This window comes from Lissotriton helveticus, chromosome 3_2, assembly GCF_964261635.1.
Source record: "Lissotriton helveticus chromosome 3_2, aLisHel1.1, whole genome shotgun sequence".
Taxonomy (NCBI): domain Eukaryota; kingdom Metazoa; phylum Chordata; class Amphibia; order Caudata; family Salamandridae; genus Lissotriton; species Lissotriton helveticus.
The window spans coordinates 303,002,271-303,027,450 of record NC_136062.1 but is presented as its reverse complement, the minus strand read 5'-3'; positions in this window follow the sequence as shown (position 1 = coordinate 303,027,450).

The following is a 25,180-nucleotide window of genomic DNA, read 5'->3' as shown; positions in this document are numbered from 1 at the left end:
TGCAATCTTGCATGCTTCAAGCTCACACCCCTCACACCAGATTAACGCCATACCCTTTGGCGAATTTATTCGGGCAAGAAGGAACTGTAGTGAGGACTGTGAATTCAGGAGATGCATTGAAAGCATGAAAGAAAGATTCCTTACAAGGGGTTATGCCTACAACTCCATTAGGAAAGCTGAAAAAAGGATTAAAAGAGTGAGGAGAATAGACACTCTCACCACTAAACAAAAGCCTAACTCAGACAATAAAGAACACATAAGAATGGTCACGGATTTCAACTTACTCCATCTGGACTTAAGAAAAAGTTTAACTAAACATTGGAGCCTATTGAAATCCGAAAAAACACTGACTAAGTACATCACAGAGAGGCCACAGATCTCATTTAGAAGAGGTAACACACTAAGAAACAAGTTGAGTCCCACAGTACCCCGTGATATGAGAAGTACTAATTGGTTGACACAACGAGGTCTGGGTTTTCACAAATGCGGGTTCTGCAGTATGTGCAAATGGGCCAAACATGGAACTACGAATTTCACAGGCCCTGATGACGTTTGTTATACCATCAAGAGCAACATTAATTGTACTACGAAATTTGTTATCTACATTATTGAATGTGAATGTGGCAAGCACTACGTAGGTAGCACAATCAGGCCATTAAAGGAAAGAATGATGGAACATATAAGAGCGATTGTAAACTGTGACCCTAAATATCCAGTGGCTTTGCATGTAGCCTCGTGCCAAAAAGATCAACAGAACAAAAATGTACAATTTTTTGGAATTGAAACCATACCAGTGGCAATAAGAGGTGGTAACCGAGAATTGAAATTAAGACGCACTGAGGCAACTTGGATTATGCGTTTGCAATCGGTACAGTCAGGATTAAATTACGACCAGGAGATGCAATTTTTTCTGGGGGATTAATAATAGATACTGCTTGAACTGCATAATCTGAATTATGTCTAAGATATAAGAACACTGTAACTTACTGTAGACCTGTAAGATTTCGTCGATACCTCAATCTCTCCAAATGCTGGGATGTTTTTCTCCTGTACAATTAAGTAATGTTATGAGATCTCTAAGCTATAACTTAGGGAAAGAATAAATGCCAAACAGCTAATATGTTAGAAATTAAATAAGTCACAGTATGACTGGGTTTCTCACGGATTTAATTAGTTTGAATCATTCACGGTGTGCACTCCACCATCACTAATCATTTTGAGACTTATGTCACGGTATATACTGACATTAGTCAATAAATATGGGAATTTCGAACTTTTCCAGAGATCATACGCATTCTCATATGTGAGCGTCTATTCACACTCTTGTTCATATACTTGATGGTCATATTTTTCGTTTTTTCATTGCGATCCTCTCATCGCGATTGTTGTTTTTTTCGTGGTTTTTTCGCTTCTTTTCTACTTTTTAGAGATCGCAATAAATAACGTCATTATAAATCTACACGAATAATTAGGCATACAAGAGACCGTGCAACATGGTCGGCATAGACTAGCACCGAACGCGCTCTAGTCTTTGAACTACGTCATATGGAAGTACCCATATACGTCGCTTCGCACTCAATCACGTGTCCAAACAGGAACTGAGCGCGAAGGAGGTGAACCCGCCACACCCGCAGAGGACGCCAAACACGGGTGAGTCAGGGGCGCGATGGTCTTCGGATTCAAAGATACGAGGTGTAATTTTGAAACTAAGAATCTCATTACTCGTTCCCCTCTAGCATGAAACACACCACAATTTTGGAACCGCAACAGGTATCCGTGAAGTAAAAGAAATAGGTAAATCTTGTATCTACACTGGTATAACGATGAATAACGTTTTGATGACTTGTGTGAGATAGTAACATATCTGTTATTGTTATTCCTTTAACAGTAATATCATTTGATATCGACAACCGCAAACCGGAACAACTGTATCGGGTCACCTCCGAGCACATTATTTTGTATATTAATCTTCACACATGTAAGTGGATTAACAATAGGTGAATTTTGCGTACAACGCTAGACGGTGATAGCGCGTAGGATCAAATGTTTTGAAGTAGTAATAAAGGATCAAATCTCGAATAACAAATACCAGGACTCCAGTGAGAATGCAGTTGACATCTGAGTTACAAAAATTGACAATTTTCCCTACTATGAATAAAACATAAATTATTTCACTTGATTATAGATACAGAAATATTGATCGCTGCTGGACGAACCACCGCCAGCAGTATTAGTCACGGGCCCGGCTGGGTCGGAATTATCACCAGCTGAGCGGTAAGCCGGCGTGCAATTAGTGGCTTACAGTCTCATTTGGTGACCTTTTGCCTGAATATTACCGGAATCGCAGATAGTGATGAGATTTTTCGGTTTTTTCTTTCTTTTCTTGGATATATATAGACCTTCTGACATCGATACGGCCTTCTAGGTATGTTTTTGGAAATGACACTTGTCTCTCACGACTTTCACTAAAGAACCAGCATGGATGATGCAAGAGCCGTTCACGATTAGGACACTTTAGCCATCAATATAGAGCATGTGTCATTGCTTGTTTTTTAGAGAAACAATGGTGATCTCGTCGCCGCACATGTCCAAATACCATCACTATCACATATAGGCACGTCATTATGTATAGTCGGTAGCATACACCGGAATTTCGACACGGATGTGTTGTGGTAGCACGAGTGAGTCAATACTTGTGAAATGATGCACTCACTATATGTCCACTGCAGGAGGAAGCTGTAGTGCATGTAACACAACGGCCAGATATTATGGCCCTGTATATAAATGTTTTTTGCTCACAGATTATGCTAGACGCTACTCATTTGTTTGTTTCAGCCCTGATGAATCGCGAAGGCGATGAAACACGTGTCGGCTGGCTGTAATCTCCATTAAAGACTCCAAGATTTACTCATCTTCTGGATATCTTGTCACTTCTGTCATACTTGGTGTTTGTAATTTTTGTTAAATTGTAACTGGACATTGATTACTCACATGTGAGTGCTTCGGCAATCCACAAAGCAATTAGCAGTAGTTTGTTCTACTCTAGAGAGTGGTTTAGGTTTGTCCACTCGCCGTGAAGCACCGTAGACATCTTAATGAGCATAAGTAAATGCGTATAAACTGGCAGTGCACCCAACTTCAACTGTTTAAAAACCTTCCTGTTGTTTCAATTAACCCCCTGGTGGCCTTGCATGAAAGCAGTGAAGCTTAACTTAGAGGCAATGTTGGTTTATGCTCCTCGCCTAAAAATGTCACCTTATATTGCATGATTTGAGTAATTACGCTTCTACTTATCATGCAGCACTCTAAGAGTAATAAAGTAAAAACACCACAGATTTTTTTTTATAAAAAAGAGTCAATTTTAAGAACAAAAATTAATCCAAAAAGAAAAAATCCAATCAGTAGAACCAGAGATATGCAATTTCAAAATTTCAGATAAGTATAGCACCTAAAAGCACAAAGTTCCACTTGCGGTTATCTGATCGTGCAAGACTGTGTGAATGTCTCAATCTCAGGCTGTTAGACCTGTCAGCCTTAGGGTGGTCTCCCCTACATTTTTGCCCTTTTTGCCTCCCATTTTTATCCTATATTTTGTTGGACTTAGGACTCTGGGCGCCTCACCACTGCTAAACAGTGCTGAGGTGCAGGTGCTCTCCCCTAAAACCTTGTGAGGCTGGCATATCTGCCACCAGCCACTGCTAACGCAGTAAGGCTTACTCCTCCATAGGCTAACATTGGGAACCTCCCCTTATGGACTAACTTCTGACAGGGACCTAATAAGTCTATCATGTTTGGTCTTGTTGGACTCGGGGCGGGGAACCCTTTCCAATGATATATAGGGTTTGGGCATTACTACGCTAGGGATCCCACTTTTATAAAGGGGACCTTTTCCTGCCTACACTTAGATTAGGCTGCAGACTCCCCCCTCCCCTCTGCATACTGATAGCCTGCCTGGGTTGGGAGGTGGGAGTGGTGATTCACACCTTCTTCCCTGGGATGAGCTGTGATGGGCTGCCCACTGTAGCCTTAACGGCCTGTCTCTCGTCACTGTGACAGCTAGGTCAGGGAAGGCAGGGAACATACCAGAATTCCCTGGACTCTTCCAGAAGCCCCTGCCCCCAGACCCTTCCAGAGACTTCCACCACTTTCTAGCCCTTAGACTAAAAAGATATATAAGGGAGAGTCCTGGCCTCACATTCTTGTTACACTGCTGGACCTGGAAGAATCTCTGCTGGAGTGAGGACTGCTGCGCAAGAGGATTGCCACTGGGAAGGAGGCTGACTGCTCCAAGGAACTGCTGCCCCACAACCTGCTGAGCTGCCCTACTGTCTGCTGATCCTGCCCTGCATGGGAGACTGCAACATCACCACCAGAGTGTCTCCACAACATCCCAAAGGAACTACTTTTCTTTGAACAGCATTTTAAAGAGTCTTCAACCTTTTAAAGATTGCCTTTTTGGGACTGCACCCTTTTTAAGCTAAAGGAAACTACCTGTCCATGGACCACAGCGTTTTAAAGACTGCCCTTTGGAACAGCAACAACACTCTCAAGATTTGCCCTGCAACGCTGTGCCTGCCCTCAGTACTGCTTGCCCCGTGATCCTCCCAGGGCTCTGTGATTGCCTCTGCTTCTGGCGCAAGCCCACTGAAACTGGCCCTGAGGTCACCGCCACTGGGACCGGAGCGCGCTGCGTAGCGCTGAGAAGCGAAGCGCTGTGTGGCAGGAGGCTCCGTCGTTGCCCTGGACTTGGAGGCACTGTCAAGCGCTGTGCTAAATGAGCGCTGTGTGGCCGTGACCCCTACCCGTGCAGCGCCTGCTGAGCCCGAGGTCCCAGGGGGAGAGGAGCCTCGCACCCGCGCCCGCAACCACCACCCCAGGTAACGCCTCAGTGCAACCAGGCTGCTGCGAGGGGGCTGGGTGCGGTTTGGCCGGGTACCTGGAGTGTGAGCTTTGTGCTTGGCTGGGAACCGTCCTTCACTGACCGGCCTACGGGGGCATAATTACTTGGTAATTGACACTGGGGCATTTTTTTGCATTACCAGCAGCACCTGGGCAGCCGCACTTCCTACGCTGGGAGCATCATTTCTACGAGAGGCACACTTATTACGCTACAAGGGAACTTTGGCCTAAGAACCTTCCCCCAGTGAATTTTGACCATAAGAACCTACCTCAAGTGAACTTGTGCCATCCAAGGACACTGTGAGAAAGACATTACCAGCAGGAGCCCTTGGCACACATGAGCTTTTGGTGATTTGATCAGGCCTGGGAACTGGATTCATTCTTATTGATTATTGAACTTGCTTGGAAACTGGAATCCTTTTTATTATTGATCAGGCCTGGTAACTGGATTCATTCTTTTTGATTATTGATCTTGCTTGGAAACTGGAATCCTTTTTATTATTGATCTTGCCTGGAGCTGGATTTACCTGCTTTTGGTTCTCGCATAATTTTTAGATAAAGAAATTCTTATTCTTATACAAAACTGGTGTGGTGTTCCTTTTGTGAGTGTTTTTACTGTGTCATCGCCGTTGTGTGTTGCACAAATACTTTACACATTGCCTCTGAAGTTACGCCTTTGCTGCTCTGCGCCAAGCTACCAGGTCGGAAGCGGTGGTCCCTACCTGGACTAGGGTGCATACCCCTGCCAACTAGAGACCCCGGTTCTAACATTGGTGATCGAGTGGTGGGATAGGACTTGTGCTTGTGTAACACCATGCAGCGACGCAGTGTACACCGCAACCCTACACCTGACTCTACGGAATTTTTGTCTACCCTCTCCAATTGGCATTTTTAAATTTTTTTTAAATTCTCCCTGACGGGCTGCTCTTTTTAAAAGTCCTTTTGCCTAAGTCCCATTTGGTTTTCTCTACAAACGTCTGAGGCCCTACCTAGCAAGATGGAATTCGAACGGGCCAATCTGGAAGTTTACACAGTGGCACAACTCAAGGAATTCTGCGAGGAGAAAGGGGTGCCCTTCAAGCGAAGCGCCAAGAAGGCAGAGCTTCAGAAAGCCTTGAGAGCATGGGTAACAACCCACCCAGAAGGAGATGGGGACGGGCAAGGACCGGAGAACGACACCACAGGAAATCTTGACCTACTGCACTTGGCGGGAGATGGTAATTTGTTACTAGGTACAAGGGTACCTTCCAGGGCAGGCAGTAGTGTGTCAGTGAAGACCCTGTCCTTAGAGGACCTGGAGGACAGGAGGGAGGAGAGACAGCTCAGGTTGGAGCTTGCCAAGCTGGAGAAAGAGCGGGAAATAGAAAGGTGGGCCATGGAGCAGGATCGCGAGAACAAGCGACTGGCTATGCGGGAAAAAGAACTTGCCCATGAGCTCAGCCTGAAGGAACTGGAAATCCGGGCCCTAGAAGTAGGGGCCAACAGCAACAAGAATGGTGGCAGCGTACCTATGGAAGCTTCACGTGAGTCCAGGGTCTTTATGCCTAAAGATGTGATGGCCAGTTTTAAGGTGGGGGGTAATATTGATAAGTGGTTAGCCGCCTATGAAGTGTCTTTAAGAGCCCATGGGGTCCCAGAGAGTTATTGGGGGGGTGGTTTGTATAAGTACCTACATCCAGATGTTAGGGACACCCTCCTTTACCTAGAGAAGGAAGACCAGACTAACTATTCTGTCATGAAAGCAGCATTGCTTAAGAGGTTCGGTCTTACCCCTGAGAGGTATAGGCAGAGATTTAGGAATAGCCACAAACTTCCCACACAGAACTGGGTAGACTTTCTGGACTACGCTAGTAAAGCTTTAGATGGTTGGGTGCGGGGCAGCAATGTGCATGACTATGAAGGGTTGTATGACTTGTTTTTAAGAGAGCACCTTCTAGAGAAATGTTTTCCAGAGCTGCGCCAACACCTGGTTGACCGCAAGTTGACCAATCCTAGGAAGCTTGCGGAGGAGGCGGACACCTGGGTCAGTACCAGGGTGTCCAACAAGGGTTCTGGGGGGACTCCCAAAGGGGTGGTCAGGGTTCCCACCAGAGTAAAGAGGGGGGAGACAAAAAGAAAGAGTTCTCCAAAGGCCCCCAAAATAATTCACAAGGGAAAGGGTCTGGGTCCCAGCCCCAATCTGGCCACCAGAAGCCCACTTATCCTGACAAAGGTCAGCAGCCCAGAATTGTCCGGTGCTATGAGTGTGGTGAACTTGGACACTAAAAGGGGGATCCCAAGTGTCGCAAGAGAGCACCACAGCCCACTGGAGGTAAAAACCCTGGGGTGGCTAGTGTAGCGCTTGGGGAGGAGCTGTCCCTAGATGATGGGAGTAAGGGGGCAGGGCTTGTCCTAGTGTCTTTGGGAGACAGTGAGATGGTCCCTAAGGTTTATGTGCCCTCCAATACAACTAAGTATAGGCAGTGGGTCACCCTCAATGGTCAGGGGGTGGAGGCCCTGAGGGACACAGGTGCCAGCATTACTATGGTAAGGAGTCAGCTGGTGTCCCCAGAGCAAATAATTCCCGATGCAGTCCATCCAGTTGTGATGGCTGACAACAGGGGGGGGTCACTATCCCATAGCACAGGTTCCATTTGAGTGGGGAGGGGTTTCAGGCCTTTTAAGAGTTGCTGTGAGCCCTGCCATGCCAGTGGACTGTCTGTTAGGGAATGACCTAGAGCATACTGCCTGGAAGGAGGTAGAGCTCAAAGCGCATGTGGAGATGCTGGGGTTACCGGAGTGGATTTGTGCTACCACACGGTCTATGGCTGCCTGGAAAGGGAGTCAGCCAGGGCTGGAGCCTGGAAAAATGGCCCAGCCAGCTGCTAAGAAGGGAGGAGTCCGAGGGCGTGGGAAGCCCGCCCCGGTGCAGTCACCCCGTGAGATGGATGGGGCACCTGAAGAGGTCGCACCGGAGTCCACGGAAGGGGGCGTTGTTCCCTTGGGGGACCTACCTACCCCTGCAGGGTGGCAGGTGGAAGGAGGGCCCACCAGGGAGGAGTTTTGCCGGGCACAGAAGGAGTGTCCTACCCTTGAGGGCATGAGGCGACAGGCCGAAGCCCAAGCAGCAGGCAATGCCTCCGCGAAGTATCATATTTACTGGGAGGATGGGCTCCTTTACAGTGAGCCCAAGGCTCCTGTGCATGGGTCATCAAGGGCCTTAGTGGTCCCCCAGTGCTACAGGGCATTTCTTTTGGAATTGGCTCATGAGATCCTATTGGCAGGACACTGGGCCAAGACAAGACCTTTGCTAGGCTTGTCCCACATTTTTATTGGCCGCAGATGAGGATCTCCTCAGATACATTCTGCAGGACCTGTCTGACCTGCCAAGCTAGTGGGAAAACAGGGGCTAAGCTGAAGGCTCCCCTGGAACCACTACCTGTCGTTAGCACCCCCTTTGAGAGGGTGGGCATCGACATTGTTGGGCCTATGGATCCACCGACTTCTTCTGGTCACAGGTTTATCCTGGTTCTGGCGGACCACGCCACCCGGTACCCAGAGGCTATTCCTCTGAGAACCATCACTGCACCTGCAGTGGCACGGGCCCTGATGGGGATTTTTACCAGAGTGGGTTTCCCCAAAGAGGTGGTGTCCGACAGGGTTAACAATTTTATGTCTGCCTACATGCAAGCCATGTGGAAGGAGTGTGGGGTTACTTATAAGTTCTCCATCCCTTACCACCCACAGACCAATGGTCTCGTGGAGAGATTTAGCAAGACCCTAAAGGGCATGATCAGGAGTCTGCCTGAGGGCCTGAGGAAAAAGTGGGACATCCTCTTGCCCTGTTTGCTGTTTTCCTACAGGGAGGTACCGCATAAGGGGGTGGGTTTCAGCCCCTTCGAGCTCTTGTACGGTCACCCTGTTAGGGGACCTCTCAGTTTAGTGAAGGATGGGTGGGAGAAGACTCCAAGGAGGCTTCCCCAGGATGTAGTGAGCTACATGCTGGCCTTCCGTAGCCAAATGGCTAAGTTGTGGAAACAAGCTTCTGACAACTTAGAGGCCAGTCAGGCGGTAATGAAGGAATGGTACGACCAGAACTCTCACCCTGTGGAGCTAGAACCTGGACAGAAGGTGTGGGTCATGGAGCCTGGGGAGCTTAGTGCCCTCCAGGATCGCTGGACTGGCCCTTATGAGATATTGGAAAAGAAGGGTAAGGCCACTTACCAAGTGGATCTTAAGACCCCCAGGCAGCCCCACAGGGTGCTACATGCCAACCGCCTCAAACCCCACCATGAGAGGTCTGAGCTCACCTTACTGATGGTAACTGATGGGGCAGAGGAAGAGGAAAGTGAACCTCTCCCGGACCTCTTTGTTCCAAAGAGAAGGATGGATCGGTGGAGGGAGTGGTCCTCTCCCCATCCTTGGATGTATGACGTTACAACGCATACTTTTACCACGCCTACCATTACCACGCATTTTTTACAACGCAGGATCCATGACAACGCATACCATTACCACGCATGTATTTACAACGCATATACCTTTACAACGCATACAATTACAACGTAAGTATTGGTAAGTATATAATATTTTTTAATATTTAATTTAATTAAAATTAATATAATGTAATTTAATTTAATTTAATTAATTTAATTTAATTAATTTAATTTAATTTAATTTAATCAATTTAATTTAATGTAATTTAATTTAATTTAATCAATTTAATTTAATGTAATTTAAATTTAAACCCAAAACTGACCTTGAACCCAAAAAATACCCCTTTTACCCAAAAACTCAAAACTGACCCTGAACCCTAAAAATACCCCTTTACCCAAAAACCCAAAACTGACCCTGAACCCTAAAAATACCCTTTTACCCAAAAACCCAAAACTGACCCTGAACCCTAAAAATACCCCTTTACCCAAAAACCCAAACTGACCCTGAACCCTAAAAATACCCATTTACCCAAAAACCCAAAACTGACCCTGAACCCTAAAAATACCCCTTTACCCAAAAACTAAAAACTGACCCTGAACCCTAAAAATAACCCTTTACCCAAAAACTGAAAACTGACCCTGAACCCTAAAAATACCCCTTTACCCAAAAACTGAAAACTGACCCTGAACCCTAAAAATACCCCTTTACCCAAAAACTGAAAACTGACCCTAAACCCTAAAAATACCCCTTTACCCAAAAACTGAAAACTGACCCTGAACCCTAAAAATACCCCTTTACCCAAAAACTGAAAACTGACCCTGAACCCTAAAAATACCCCTTTACCCAAAAACTGAAAACTGACCCTGAACCCTAAAAATACCCCTTTACCCAAAAACTGAAAACTGACCCTAAACCCTAAAAATACCCCTTTACCCAAAAACTGAAAACTGACCCTAAACCCTAAAAATACCCCTTTACCCAAAAACTGAAAACTGACCCTGAACCCTAAAAATACCCCTTTACCCAAAAACCCAAAACTGACCCTGAACCCAAAAAATACCCCTTTACAAAAAAAAACAAAATAATATTTTTAATAAAATAATATACTTACCAATACTTACGTTGTAATGGTATGCGTTGTAAAAGTACCTGCGTTGTAAATACATGCGTGGTAATGGTATGCGTTGTAAAAGTACCTGCGTTGTAAAAAATGCGTGGTAATGGTAGGTCGTGGTAAAAGTTGCGTTGTAAAGGTTGTATACCCCCATCCTTGACTCCTGAGCAACAGAGGGACTGCCGCCAGGTCCTGGGGCAGTTCTCCTCAGTGTTCTCCCTTATCCCTGGGATTACCCACCTGTGTACTCATGATGTGGACACAGGAGACAGCCCCCCTTTCAAGTCCAAATCTTACAGGCTGTCGGATAAGGTGAAGGCCAGCATCCAGAGTGAAGTCACTAAGATGCTGGAGTTGGGGGTGATAGAGCCTTCCAACAGCCCTTGGTCCAGTCCGGTGGTTCTGGTACCAAAAGCTGCCCCACCAGGCACTACACCAGAACTTAGGTTCTGTGTGGATTACAGGGGACTGAACTCTGTGACCAAGACTGATGCTCATCCTATCCCTAGGGCGGATGAGCTCATTGACCGACTAGGGGCTGCCCGATACCTGAGTACCTTTGACCTCACGTCGGGGTACTGGCAGATCACCCTAACAGATGGAGCTAAAGAGAGGTCCGCCTTTTCTACCGCAGAGGGCCACTACCAGTTCAGAGTGATGCCCTTTGGACTGAAAAACGCTCCTGCCACCTTCCAGCGGCTGGTGAACCGGGTCCTCTCCGGTTTAGAGGCCTTCTCTGCTGCCTACCTGGACGACATAGCTGTCTTCAGTAGCAGCTGGGAGGACCATCTGGGTCACCTCCAGGAAGTGCTTCAGGCTCTGCAGCAGGCAGGCCTGACTATCAAAGCTAGCAAATGCCAGATAGGGCAGGGGTCGGTAGTCTACCTAGGACACTTGGTGGGCGGGGGCAAGGTGCAACCCCTACAGGCCAAGATAGAAACCATCCTGGCCTGGGAGCCTCCCAAAACACAGACTGAGGTCAGGGCATTCCTGGGCCTCAAAGGTTACTACCGCAGATTTGTCAAGGGCTATGGCACCATTGTGGCCCCCTTGACTGAGCTAACCTCTAAGAAATACCCTAGGAAAGTGATCTGGACAGAGGCTTGCCAAAAAGCTTTTGACTCTCTAAAGCAGGCCATGTGCACCGCTCCTGTGCTCAGGGCCCCTGACTTCTCCAAAGAGTTCATTGTCCAAACGGACGCCTCAGAGCATGGCATAGGGGCAGTACTTTCGCAACTCAATGAGGAGGGACGGGACCAACCAGTAGCCTTCATCTCTAGGAGGCTGCTCCCCCGAGAACAGCGGTGGAGTGCGACAGAGAGAGAAGCCTTCGCGGTGGTCTGGGCTGTAAAGAAGTTGAGGCCATATCTGTTTGGCTCCCACTTCCTGATGCAGACTGACCACCGGCCCCTTAGGTGGCTCATGCAAATGAGGGGCGAGAATCCCAAATTGTTGAGGTGGTCCATTTCTCTACAGGGGATGGACTTCAGGGTGGAACACAGACCCGGAGTAGACCACGCCAATGCTGACGGTCTCTCTCGGTTTTTCCGCCTTAGTGATGAGAACTCCCTAGAGGTTGGGTAGTTCTCCCCACTCTCAGCTGGGGGGGGACACATGTTAGACCTGTCAGCCTTAGGGTGGTCTCCCCTACATTTTTTCCCTTTTTGCCTCCCATTTTTATCCTATATTTTGTTGGACTTAGGACTCTGGGCGCCTCACCACTGCTAAACAGTGCTGAGGTGCAGGTGCTCTCCCCTAAAACCTTGTGAGGCTGGCATATCTGCCACCAGCCACTGCTAACGCAGTAAGGCTTACTCCTCCATAGGCTAATATTGGGAACCTCCCCTTATGGACTAACTTCTGACAGGGACCTAATAAGTCTATCATGTTGGGTCTTGTTGGACTCGGGGCGGGGAACCCTTTCCAATGATATATAGGGTTTGGGCATTACTACGCTAGGGATCCCACTTTTATAAAGGGAACCTTTTCCTGCCTACACTTAGATTAGGCTGCAGACTCCCCCCTCCCCTCTGCATACTGATAGCCTGCCTGGGTTGGGAGGTGGGAGTGGTGATTCACACCTTCTTCCCTGGGATGAGCTGTGATGGGCTGCCCACTGTAGCCTTAACGGCCTGTCTCTCGTCACTGTGACAGCTAGGTCAGGGAAGGCAGGGAACATACCAGAATTCCCTGGACTCTTCCAGAAGCCCCTGCCCCCAGACCCTTCCAGAGACTTCCACCACTTTCTAGCCCTTAGACTAAAAAGATATATAAGGGAGGGTCCTGGCCTCACATTCTTGTTACACTGCTGGACCTGGAAGAATCCCTGCTGGAGTGAGGACTGCTGCGCAAGAGGATTGCCACTGGGAAGGAGGCTGACTGCTCCAAGGAGCTGCTGCCCCACAACCTGCTGAGCTGCCCTACTGTCTGCTGAGCCTGCCCTGCATGGGAGACTGCAACATCACCACCAGAGTGTCTCCACAACATCCCAAAGGAACTACTTTTCTTTGAACAGCATTTTAAAGAGTCTTCAACCTTTTAAAGATTGCCTTTTTGGGACTGCACCCTTTTTAAGCTAAAGGAAACTACCTGTCCTTGGACCACAGCGTTTTAAAGACTGCCCTTTGGAACAGCAACAACACTCTCAAGATTTGCCCTGCAACGCTGTGCCTGCCCTCAGCACTGCTTGCCCCGTGATCCTCCCAGGGCTCTGTGATTGCCTCTGCTTCTGGCGCAATCCCCATGAAACTGGCCCTGAGGTCACCGCCACTGGGACCGGAGCGCGCTGTGTAGCGCTGAGAAGCGAAGCGCTGTGTGGCAGGAGGCTCCGTCGTTGCCCTGGACTTGGAGGCACTGTCAAGCGCTGTGCTAAAGGAGCGCTGTGTGGCCGTGACCCCCACCCGTGCAGCGCCTGCTGAGCCCGAGGCCCCAGGGGGAGAGGAGCTTCGCACCCGCGCTCTGCAACCACCACCCCAGGTAACGCCTCAGTGCAACCAGGCTGCTGCGAGGGGGCTGGGTGCGGGTTGGCCGGGTACCTGGAGTGTGAGCTTTGTGCTTGGCTGGGAACCGTCCTTCACTGACCGGCCTACGGGGGCATAATTACTTGGTAATTGACACTGGGGCATTTTTTAGCATTACCAGCAGCACCTGGGCAGCCGCACTTCCTACGCTGGGAGCATCATTTCTATCAGAGGCACACTTATTACGCTACAAGGGAACTTTGGCCTAAGAACCTTCCCCCAGTGAATTTTGACCATAAGAACCTACCTCAAGTGAACTTTTGCCATCCAAGGACACTGTGAGAAAGACATTACCAGCAGGAGCCCTTGGCACACATGAGCTTTTGGTGATTTGATCAGGCCTGGGAACTGGATTCATTCTTATTGATTATTGATCTTGCTTGGAAACTGGAATCCTTTTTATTATTGATCAGGCCTGGGAACTGGATTCATTCTTTTTGATTATTGATCTTGCTTGGAAACTGGAATCCTTTTTATTATTGATCTTGCCTGGAGCTGGATTTACCTGCTTTTGGTTCTCGCATAATTTTTAGATAAAGAAATTCTTATTCTTATACAAAACTGGTGTGGTGTTCCTTTTGTGAGTGTTTTTACTGTGTCATCGCCGTTGTGTGTTGCACAAATACTTTACACATTGCCTCTGAAGTTACGCCTTTGCTGCTCTGCGCCAAGCTACCAGGTCGGAAGCGGTGGTCCCTACTTGGACTAGGGTGCATACCCCTGCCAACTAGAAACCCCGGTTCTAACACAGGCCATCTGCGATTTAGAGAGGACTGGATACAGGGACCCGGTTAGACCCTCTGAAAAAGCTACCTTCTAAAGTCCTGGATGAAAAGTTCCATTTGCGGTGGAGGGCGCCACAAAGAGCAGGGAGAGCGTTGCAGCTGATCATCGCTATAGTTCGAAGAGCAGGCCAGGCATCACAAACGGGCATCTCGGATGGTCATTTCTAGAGGTTTAGGTTGGTGGTCACCGAGGGTTGTAAGATTCTGGTGAGAACTGGCTCATTTGCAATCCTAAAGAGCACAAACCTTCAGGGGCACTTTTTGGGGATCAGAAACTCACTCCAGCAGAGGCCTGCAGGGCATAGGCGGCTCCAGTTGTAGGTCATGGCAGAACCATTACAACATGTCAGCTGGACAGATGCAGGGATTCCTCTGGAGCTTGTTGTGTCACTCTAGGTCAAACAGGAGGTCAGTCAGCTGACCCTTGGATTCTGTTCAGCCTGGGATAAAGGGTGCAGGTCCAATCTTCCTTTGCAGACAGCAGGGCAGGCCTCTAGCAGCAGGGTAGTCCTCTGACAGCAGGGCAAGCCTTCTTCTGTAGTTTCCACAGCTCCAGTAGTGTACTGAAGAATAGATCTGAGGGTCCCCTTGTAATACCTGGTGCCCACTTTGAAGTGGAAGAAACTTCTGGAGTCTTTTCCCTACAGAAGTGTCTGGAATTTCCTTTCCTCTCTGACATTTTTATACTGAATATACAGGCTACAATGTTAGGCCCCAGACATGTTTCAAATGGCTTCTTAGGTAGGTGGCACAATCAGGGCCCTCTATAGGCATTGAAATTACAGGCCATCAGTGCATGTAACACCATTTTACTAGGGACTTAAAAGTAAATTAACAATGCCAATCGGGTGTAAGCCAATTATACCATGCTTAAAGCTGAGAGTACAAGCACATTAATACTGGCTTGCAGTGGCGTGGTGCACCAAGTCCCAAAGCCCAACATATTCGGAGGCAGAAACATGGACAGCAATTCACCGAAATTCTAGGGGTAGCGGAAATGACATCAATTGCCCTTTGACCTCCACTTATACTAACACAAACACATACTTACACATTTCAGAGTAATCCTGTACTTTGCGAGGATATCACCACCTTCTTCTTACAAAAAGTAGAAGCAATTTTCTTTGCATTTAGCCTCCCCCAGCTGAAGACATAGGTGAACCGGCCATGTTGGCAACCATTACAACCGATTCAGGACCAACTTTTGATTTCTTCTCACCACTGGAGAAGCCTGACATGATGAATCTCCTTGCCTCCATTACATCGGGATCCCCTATGACCCCTTCCCAGTTTCAGTAATCAAACTTGCTCCTGATATCATAGGTACAGTATTGACCCCCATATTCAACCCTATGTTTGAATCCTGCCAGTTTCCTAAGAGTTGGAAAACAGCATCCATTCTTCTGCTGCTAAAAAAACCCCAACTTTGCACCAGGGACCCAAATAATTACCAACCAATTTCTCGTTTAACCCTGCCAGCAAAACTGGTAGAAAGAACTATGAACACCCAACTCAGCACATTCCTCCAAGCTAATAATATACTAGACCCCACTCAATATGAATTCAGGGCAGGACACAGTACTGAGTCGGCCCTGGTAAAAGCTACAGAAGAACTAAGAGAAGCATTGGACCAAGGAGGCAAGGCTGCTCTAATTATGCTAGATCTCACAGCGGCCTTCGACACGGTCCATCATGACGTTCTGATGGACCGTTCGTCAACATGTGGGGTTCGAGGGAATGCTTGGAACCTTTTGAAATCTTTCCTAACAGATAGAATTCAAACAGTTGACTTAGACTAAGCCCACTCTATACCTTTCTCCCTACCTTGTGGAGTACCACAAGGCTTCTCCCTTAGTTCTACTCTTTTTAATGTTTAAGTGGCTCCTTTTGTGGAGTTGATTAGATCCTTTGGATTTCAGCTGACATCGTACGCTGATGAGACGCAAATAGTGGTGTGATTGCGCCCAACTCAGCAGGCAGAGAAAGGGGAAAGGTTTAATGATTACATGGAAGCAATCAAGTCATGGATGATGACCAACTGTTTGAAGTTAAATTCCAGCAAAACAGAGGTCCTCATCTTTGGCAATAGTGCCAATTTTTGGACCTCAAACTGCTGGCCGGAGAAACTAGGGACTCTCCCAGAGCCAACCAGGAAAGCAAAAAACTTGGGAGTCATAGTTGACAATAATCTCACCTTTGGAGACCAGGTAAATGTGGTAACCTCAGCTAGTTTCCATCTCCTGACAATGATAAGAAAAATTAAATCATTCTTACCAGAGGACTGCCAAAGGATAGTGATATCAGCTCTAAAACTATCGTGTTAGCACTATATCAATAGCCTTTACCTTAATATCCCCAAAAAAACCTAAACAAGCTTCAACTAGTGCGAAATGCAGCAGCCAGACTGCTGACTGGGACACCAAAGTTTGTTTCTGTCAAAAAAAGAAATAAAAGGGTTGGTTGGTTGATTGCTTTATTTCGATATGCATATATCATAAAAGCATTACATGAAAATATATAAAACAGCACATCGTGAAAAAGAGACTGTACATTAAAATCAACAAGTAAAAATGACAATTAATCAGAATAAATTAGTTTAAAAAATGAATTAAATCGATATAGACAGTCTTTTTGGGCGAATCAACCAGGCCCATTTTAAAAATTTGGATACGGCGCAAACAATGGGAGGAGCTGTGTCAGTTAATAGAATCCATAGAGCCACCGAATACTGACGAGTACCCATCTCTCTACAAGGTGGTTTGAGCCAGTGAGATCTGGGGCGCACATAATCCGGGCATTCGAAAAGGAAGTGTGCCACAGTTTCGGGTCTGTCAGTACATAGGGCACAGTTGCGTGATACCTGCTTAGGCGAATTCCATCTGGAAAGAAGGTCGGCTAGGGGTAGAGTCCCTAGTCTGAATTTAATGTAAAGAGCCTGATCCATGGGGATGGTAATAATGTCCAGGAAGGGTTCGAAAGCAACAACATCTTTTATTTTCAGGTAAGCTGCGGTGGAATTGCAGTGACGCTGATTGCTGGTGAGCTTTGAGGAAACCCATTCCCAATATATTTTTTTCAGGGTCTCCTTCGGAGGAGCTGAGTGGGTAGACCAACAAGAACCCAATCCCAGGTCCCCAAGCAGGTGTTTAATGTCCCTGAGCCATTTGATCTTCTGCCAGCCATCGGAGTGCATAACCTCTGCCAGCCCGTCTGCATAGGATTTTAATTCCGGGACCCTGCACAGGCGAGCCCACAGCAGAAGAGCCCGGAGGCGGGCCAGGTCCTTGATTGATTTACAGCCCGCGTCCATGAGCACCGGAACTGTCGGGGTACTCATCGGAATGGCCAGGAGGTCCTTAATGAATTTATTTTCTGCCTTAGACAAAGACTCCATATTACCCAGACCCCATAACTCAGCTCCGTAAAGTGAGGCGGATACTGCTCGAGCTTTGTAGATATCTATTATCGGAGCTACACAGTGTTTTGATGAATTATTGTACTCCTTTACAAGGCTCCCCCCACCCTTTTGTGGGCCACAGTCATTTTGTTAATGTGGGGAGACCAGTTCATAACATCACTCAAACGGATACCCAAATAATCAAATTCTGGCACTCTTTCAAGGGGGATAGAATTCAGAATGGGGGGGCGACCAAGTTTGCGGGGGGGTGCGTGATTAAGTACTTCGTTTTGTCCACATTTATGACAAGTCCTCTGTTTGCACAAAAATCCTGAAAGCGGTTCAGGAGCTTCTGGAGGCCTTGGGGGGTTTTCGAGATGAGAAGGGTGTCGTCGGCAAACAACAGAGTTGGAATCTTAACGCCACCCAAGGTGGGGGCGTCTGCTGGTTCTTCGAGCAGGTGCTCTACCACCCCATTCACATAGAGGGAGAATAGGGTGGGAGCTAAAACGCAGCCCTGCCGGACACCCCTCGCAACCCGGATCTTATCTGTCTTTTCCCCATTCAAACCCCATCTAACCTGGGCATAGTTGGCATTATGCAATTTCATAAGGAGGTTTAAGATGTAAGGGGGCATCCCAAGACCGTGCAACAAACATAAAAAAGAATACATTGGCTCCCAGTGAAACAATGGTTTCATTTCAAATCACTGTGTAGGTCTTCAAGGACCTTCACGGAATTGTCCCAAACTATCTGAAATGGTGTTTTTAATGGTTCATTCCCAGTAGAGCTCTTCGCTCCACCAAAGCAAAAAGGGTGGTTATACCACCAGCAAAGAAAACTAGCTGGGGCGGCAGAAGCTTTGTCAAATGCACCGCTCACTCATGGAATAAGCTTCCGTTCTATCTCACGCCAAGGACTTTCACGAAAGGGCTGAAAACGTCCCTATTTGCCACATCGGTCAATACACAACCTGCAATCAGAAAGACAGTAGCCAGCACCAAGACTCCCTTCGGTAACTGTGCCCTCTAAAAATGCAATTAACATAACATAGCATAACTCAAATTCACAAATACATACTCTCTCACACATAAACACATGCTCACCTTAAAGCACGCACCCAGCATATATTTGAAAGCTTTTTTACTTACCTCAGCTGCCATGGAAGGGCATATTCTGGCTTATTGTACTCCATTTTCATTACACTATTAGTGAAAAATATATTTTATTTATTCACTATTATTGTAATAAAAATAAAGAGAGTGGAGCCCCAGCTGCCTCTGTGTTTCTGGCACTTAATTTGGCACCTCTGACGCCAGGGGCCACAAAGGCAGTGCTAAGGGTAGCGAAAGGGCAAGTCAGGGGCCACGCTGTGACCTCTGGCGACCCCTAAATTACATCAGTGCTCAGAAAACAGGAGGGGTGAAGGCAAAATGTTTGCGAGTGACCCTGCAGAGAGGGCCAGGTTCAACAGGATTGATGGCCTTACTGTACACATCCCCATGGGTTAGGGTCATGGTAAATAAATACGTAGAATGCTTATTAGGTCAGTCGGTTAATATGCTGTGTTTACTTTGAAACCTGACATTGCAATTGGATTGGCGCCTGGGCTAGAGAAGCATCAGAAGGTTGTTCCTGAATAAAGTCTTCGTTTGAACTCTGCGTTATGTAGAACATAATTCATCTTAACATTTGACACCCTGGAATCAGATTATCTGTTATTGTACGATTTAGCATAGACTTGGTTGAATTAGAGAAGAGAGATCCCTATTAGACACTTCACTATAAGATAGGGTGATGGTGAATAATATAACATCCTCCTAAATCACCATATTGCGAAGAAAATATCAGGGATGCCATTTGTCACCCCTTCGCTGCAGCGCTTGAACCCTGGCCATGTGATCTTAGCTTAGTTTAGCATCCTGCTATTTTGACACAAGGAATACTTTTATGGTTCCAATGCAGATGATACCCTAGACTACCTGAGAATGATGAATTAAAAAATACATTATCAGATTTGTTTGGCCTGCGTGGCTCAGCATTAGTTGGAATATGCTCGCAATGCTACATCCTTCTCTTTAGCATTTCTGCTGCTGTAGGGAGGCTCTACTGTGAGATGCTGTAGTGAATGAAATAATGATGATGTCCAACGTAGGTTCTTGAAGAATACATATTTATTGATATGATGGAACAAGATGGAAGTAGTTGGTATTAGATATTAAGAAGGAATTAAGGCCTAGATGTAGGTACATGTGAATTACCGATTCATAAATCCGAATTTTACCGATTCGGTATTCATGAATCGGTAAATCAAATGTAGGTAGAAATTCGGTAAAAAATACAAAATCGGTATGATTCGGTATTTACCGATTCTGTAATTACAGAATCGGTTTTTGTCATTGATTCCTATGGGCCTTGAAGCCCATAGGATTCAATGGCAGATACCGAATCGGTAAAATTACAGAATTTACAAGGGGGACAGGGTGTCACTTTGACACCCTGTTGCACCCCTGTTTCTGGCTTGTGTGCCATGTGACACACACACATGCCCTTAGGGCATGTGTGTGTGCCACATGGCACAGGTTTACATGCACAGATGTGCATGTACACAGGAATTCGTTATTTACCATGGAATAGTATTCCATGGTAAATAACGAATCAGAAAGGGCCTGTGGCACTGATTACAGTGCCACCTACATATTGATTTACAGAATCGGTAAATTTACCGATTCGGTATTTTACCGACTCTGTATATTTATCGAATCGGTAAAATTACCGATTCTGTAAATCAATGGTCCACTAAATTAAAAATCCCAAATACCGGTCGGTAATGGCCGAAATCTGCCGTTACCGACCGGTATTTGGCGAGCTACATCTTGCCCAAAAACCCTACAAGGAGCTGGGAACCCAACATTCTAATGTGTCATCATGAATATTACATTCCACATGGTGACATCAGAGGAAGAGCAAAACAGGATGAGTAGCAATTACTACAGATGCTCCTGGTTTTGTACACACTATAAGAGAGATGTAATATTGAGGGAAAACAGTGGCTCTTTAATGAGCACGTTACAAACATTTAGCAGAGTGCTGGATGTTTTATCCCTCTCCAAGGTAGAAAACACCACGAGTATGAAATTGGTGCATTTACCCCCAACTTTTTTACTTTTTTACAGACATTCCCCAACCTCTCAGCAATTTTCAATCTTCATTAGACATTACGGATTAAACCAGCATCGGGGGATAAGTAGACTCGTCTGAAATTGAAGTCTGTGGCACGACCATGTCAATGATCGAGTTTCGCTGTGCAGGGCACGCCCAGTTTCCTCACTTTTGGTAGATTGGGGCAAACTTGCTACTAAATGTTGAGGCCAAAAGTGAGACCATTATTCCTTGCTCTTAAAACACAATCCTAGCAAACACATTTCCCAGGCCTAGCAAACGAGTTAAGATACTCAGCTGCGGGATTAGACCTACTGTCTGTGTGCTCTGTGCCATACTCTCCTGAACAGCGCGTATTCAATAATCTACGCATCCAGCTGACTTCTGAGTCTACAGCAAACTGCAATTGACTAGACGGGGGCTCTCCGCAAAGGGGGCTCGATACAGATGGGGCCTTTCTATCGCTCTCCAAGTTCAATGCTCTTGACTTTTTTTCTGTATTTTCGTCTCCACACTCAATGTCCAGATATATTATTAATGAATATGGAATAGAGGGTACACCTCAGTGGAGCACTAAAAATTATTCTACGGAAGGGCCTGCTTTTTCCTAATGTTAATAATTGCTTATAAGTTTCGTTACTGCGTTTAGTTATAGGCAACACCATTGTGTTTTAGAATTGTATACACGTCTACAAGTCTTCCAACAGCAAGATTTCCTGCTAGAATTTCTCTGCTGTAAATATGAAAGTGCGCACACTGCTTCAAAGGCATGCACAAACCTTCACTACTGAAATCTATTAAATACAAATATAACGCGATCCTGGACGGTCGTTGAGTGCAGACATCGAAATATTCCATCAGCATGATGCTCACGCTTGCACTTTTCACATCCTGGCATGTGTAACCTTTGCAGCTTCCGCAAGCCCTTCACATGCAAGAGACAGATCGTTTCATTTCAGCGGGGACACAGTGTGTATAAATTGGAAAATTTGATGAACGACATCATATTTCCAAGCATTAAAAGATTATCTTATTAAATGTCCTGTACAGTACATACTATCGTTTGATGTTGGAAAGTTAAATATAGACAGATTGGTCATGTATTCTTCAACTTTATGTCAGGTAATCTCAATTGGAAAGAGGACTGATAAAGTTTTAATTTAACACAGAACATTTGCTTCAGAAAGAAACTGGTGAAGTTGACATTCGGGGCCTCATTTATGGCATTTTGTTGTAGGGCAGCCCTGTGCCAAAGGAAAAGGGCAGGAATGCACCGAACTTAAGCAATATACATCTAGATTCATGAAAGGGCCGTCTTGCGAGTCTTTAATAGCGATTCATAAGGAATCGCTATTAAGGACTTGCAAAACGGGATTCATGTAGGAATTGCTAAATAAATTGCGATTCCTACAAAATCCTTATTTGCGATTAGCAAATTGCTAATCGCAAATAAGGAAAAACTCCCCATTCATTCCTATGGGCCTACAGGCCAATAGGAATGAATGGGGAGTTATTCCTTATTTGCGATTAGCAATTTGCTAATCGCAAATAAGGATGCGATTTCAAGGGTGCCAGGGGTGTGCAAAGGACACCCTGTAGCACCCCTGAAATGCAACATTACACAGGTGTTGCGCACACACATGTCCAAAGGACATGTGTGTGTGTAACATGCAACAGAGAATAATGCACTAAAGTGTTTTTTTCTATTTTTTCTCTATTTACCACGAAGTCTGACTTCGTGGTAAATAGCGGCCAAATATTGCGAATTCGCAATTTAAAATTGGTTAATGAATTGCATTTAAGGAATCTCAAATAGAGATTCCTTAAATGCAATACCTCGCTAAAATGCGAATTCTGTAATAGCGATTTTTGCATTTGGGATGATGAATCCCAAATGCAAAAATTGCGCTCGCAAAGGGCCAGATTCTGAGAATCTGGCCCTTTGCGAGCCGATTTTCATTTCATGAATCTGGCCGTTAGTTTATTCCTTTCTTTTCTGCCCGTGCTGTTGCTGTTTTGGCATCCTAGCACCAACTAAAGCACCACTGCACCAGGGTGCAAGGGTGCCTCGTTGCAGGCAGTAATGTTTTTGTGCAGGAAGGAAAACAATCCTACAATGCATTTTGTCTTTCTATGTATGCTGCAGAATTCTCACATATGGAAAGGTGGAAAAAATTAAGAAATTAAAATATTTCTCGTTCTGACGCCTCATCTCAGGCAGGGCCGGACTGGGAAGCACAACCGGCCCTGGCAAAGTGCTCGGCCAGCCCCCCCTCCCCACTCGGGAGGGTTGGAGGTGCCGCAAGCTCTTTGCCGGGGTCGGTTTTCAGCCGATTTTGGTACAGGGCCGATTTTGCAGTTATGCTGCAAAAACGGCCCGGTAACAAAAACGGCCCCCAGGGGCCCAAAACCGGCCCCTACCCGTGCGGCGCAGCGGGGGATTGGCCGGTGCCCGCTATGGCCAGTCCGGCCCTGATCTCAGGAGGCGTAAGGATTTGATGATTCTCTGGGTTTACATCAATTTGTACATCTTGGTCAAGTCAAATTTCATGGCTGTTGCGTGGGCAAAGCCGATGAAATGCCTCCTGGGTGCAAAGTAAGGCGATGCAGCAATTTGCACTGCATTACCGTACTCATGATTTATGAGGCCACTCAAAGCCACACAGGGTGGCTTTGCATGGCTTCATACATCTTTATGAGAGCCTTGCTTCACGCATGTACTAATTTATGTGGTGCAAAAGTCACGCAGGGCTCTCATAAATGAGTCACCCATTTAGTGCAATTTTCAGAAAGCGGTACTACACCTACCTGAAAACATCACTAAAAACGGTTATCAAGAATCCACCCTGATAAATGGCATCTGGCTAAGCTCCTGAGATGCAGCAACTTTCCTGAAATGTGCATATTGCATTTAAAATAATGCATTATTATAGACAAGACAAGTTAGCCAGTAAAGCTGGCAACTAAAATCTCTATCCAAGCTTATGAGAACGCTAGAGTAGTGTTACGCCCTGTTGACATGATGAGGATTTTGTTTGCCTGACATTCTGGGGTTGAGTAGGTGGAGCTGGTGGGAGCTGTTGGCTGGCGAGCTCCGTCCTCCTTACAAAATTACTTAATAAACTTAACTTTCATCACCTACGTGTCCTGCCAACACCAAAGAGCTTTTCAGAAGCTCCTGGTAGATGAAGCTCGCAAGAGACCCAAAAAGGACAATATAAAAATTAATTAGAAACATTACGTCGGACGCTTATTAGAAAGTAAACAAGTTGGCAAATAAAACAACCTGTAATAGAGACTTCATAGAGGCCAGTAAGACACAATAAACTGTCATATACACAGAGTGAAGGAAACTATTTATTTTCACTTTGAATAAATTAGGGGTCAGGATTGTGGCCGATAATATTTATTACAATTTTCATTTTTCTTTTTTTTTATAGCAATCCAAAATTTCAAATGCATACATACAATTTAAATTTGCAGATGAGGTAAATATGACATGAAAAAAAAATTCCAAATTATTCCTGCAGAGGTTAACATACATTTCATGACATAAATTCCTTACATATAAACAGGGGGGGCGTGGCTTGGCACTCCAAGATGGCAGAAGTGCCTCCCTAGAGCTCTGCCCGGCTGCCCGTGGAATTACCCTCATCAATGCTGAAAACATACTAATACCCATCCAGCTCCGTTGCTCACCTGGTCCGCATCCTCCTGCCCCTCTCTGGTCCTAGGAACGAGAGGTGAAGAGACATCCTGAAGGAGGTAAGCACCCTCCCGCCTGACATGGCTGCGGCGACAAAATGGCGGCCCCTGCCGGGCTCCGGGCACTCTGACACGGAGGTGCTGGAGCTCCGGAATCCCACTGGGATGGCACGGGGGGCAGCCCGAAACAGTCCGCTCCGAGGGGGGAGCATGCAGCGAGACGCCTGATCTGGGTCCGGTGTTCCGAGGTGAAAGCGTACAACCCGACCGGTGCGGCCTCACTCTGAGGTGAAAGCGCACAACCCGACCGGTGCGGCCTCACGGGATCCGGCCAGCAGCGGCCACCACACTGACTTCGCCTGCCACAGGTAGCGCCGACAGTGCGGGGGAGGACGTTGGCTGCCACTGGGGCCCCATGCTGCAGCCGCTGGGAAATCACTGCCGTGCTCTGCGGTCTGCGTCCCCCCATTCGGCATCGAGAGTCACGGCGCGGGGGGGAGAGTGTTCAGCTTGGGGGCATGGGCGATGGAGCAGCATGGGCCTCCAGTCCAGACCTGATGCCCCCTGTGGTGCCATTTCACATCCCTTCCCCGCCAAGGGCTCCATTACACTGCTGGTGGGCCCGAACAGCCGGGAGGGCTGCCCCAGTCATTAGGGTCACACCTAGCCCCGAGGTAAACCA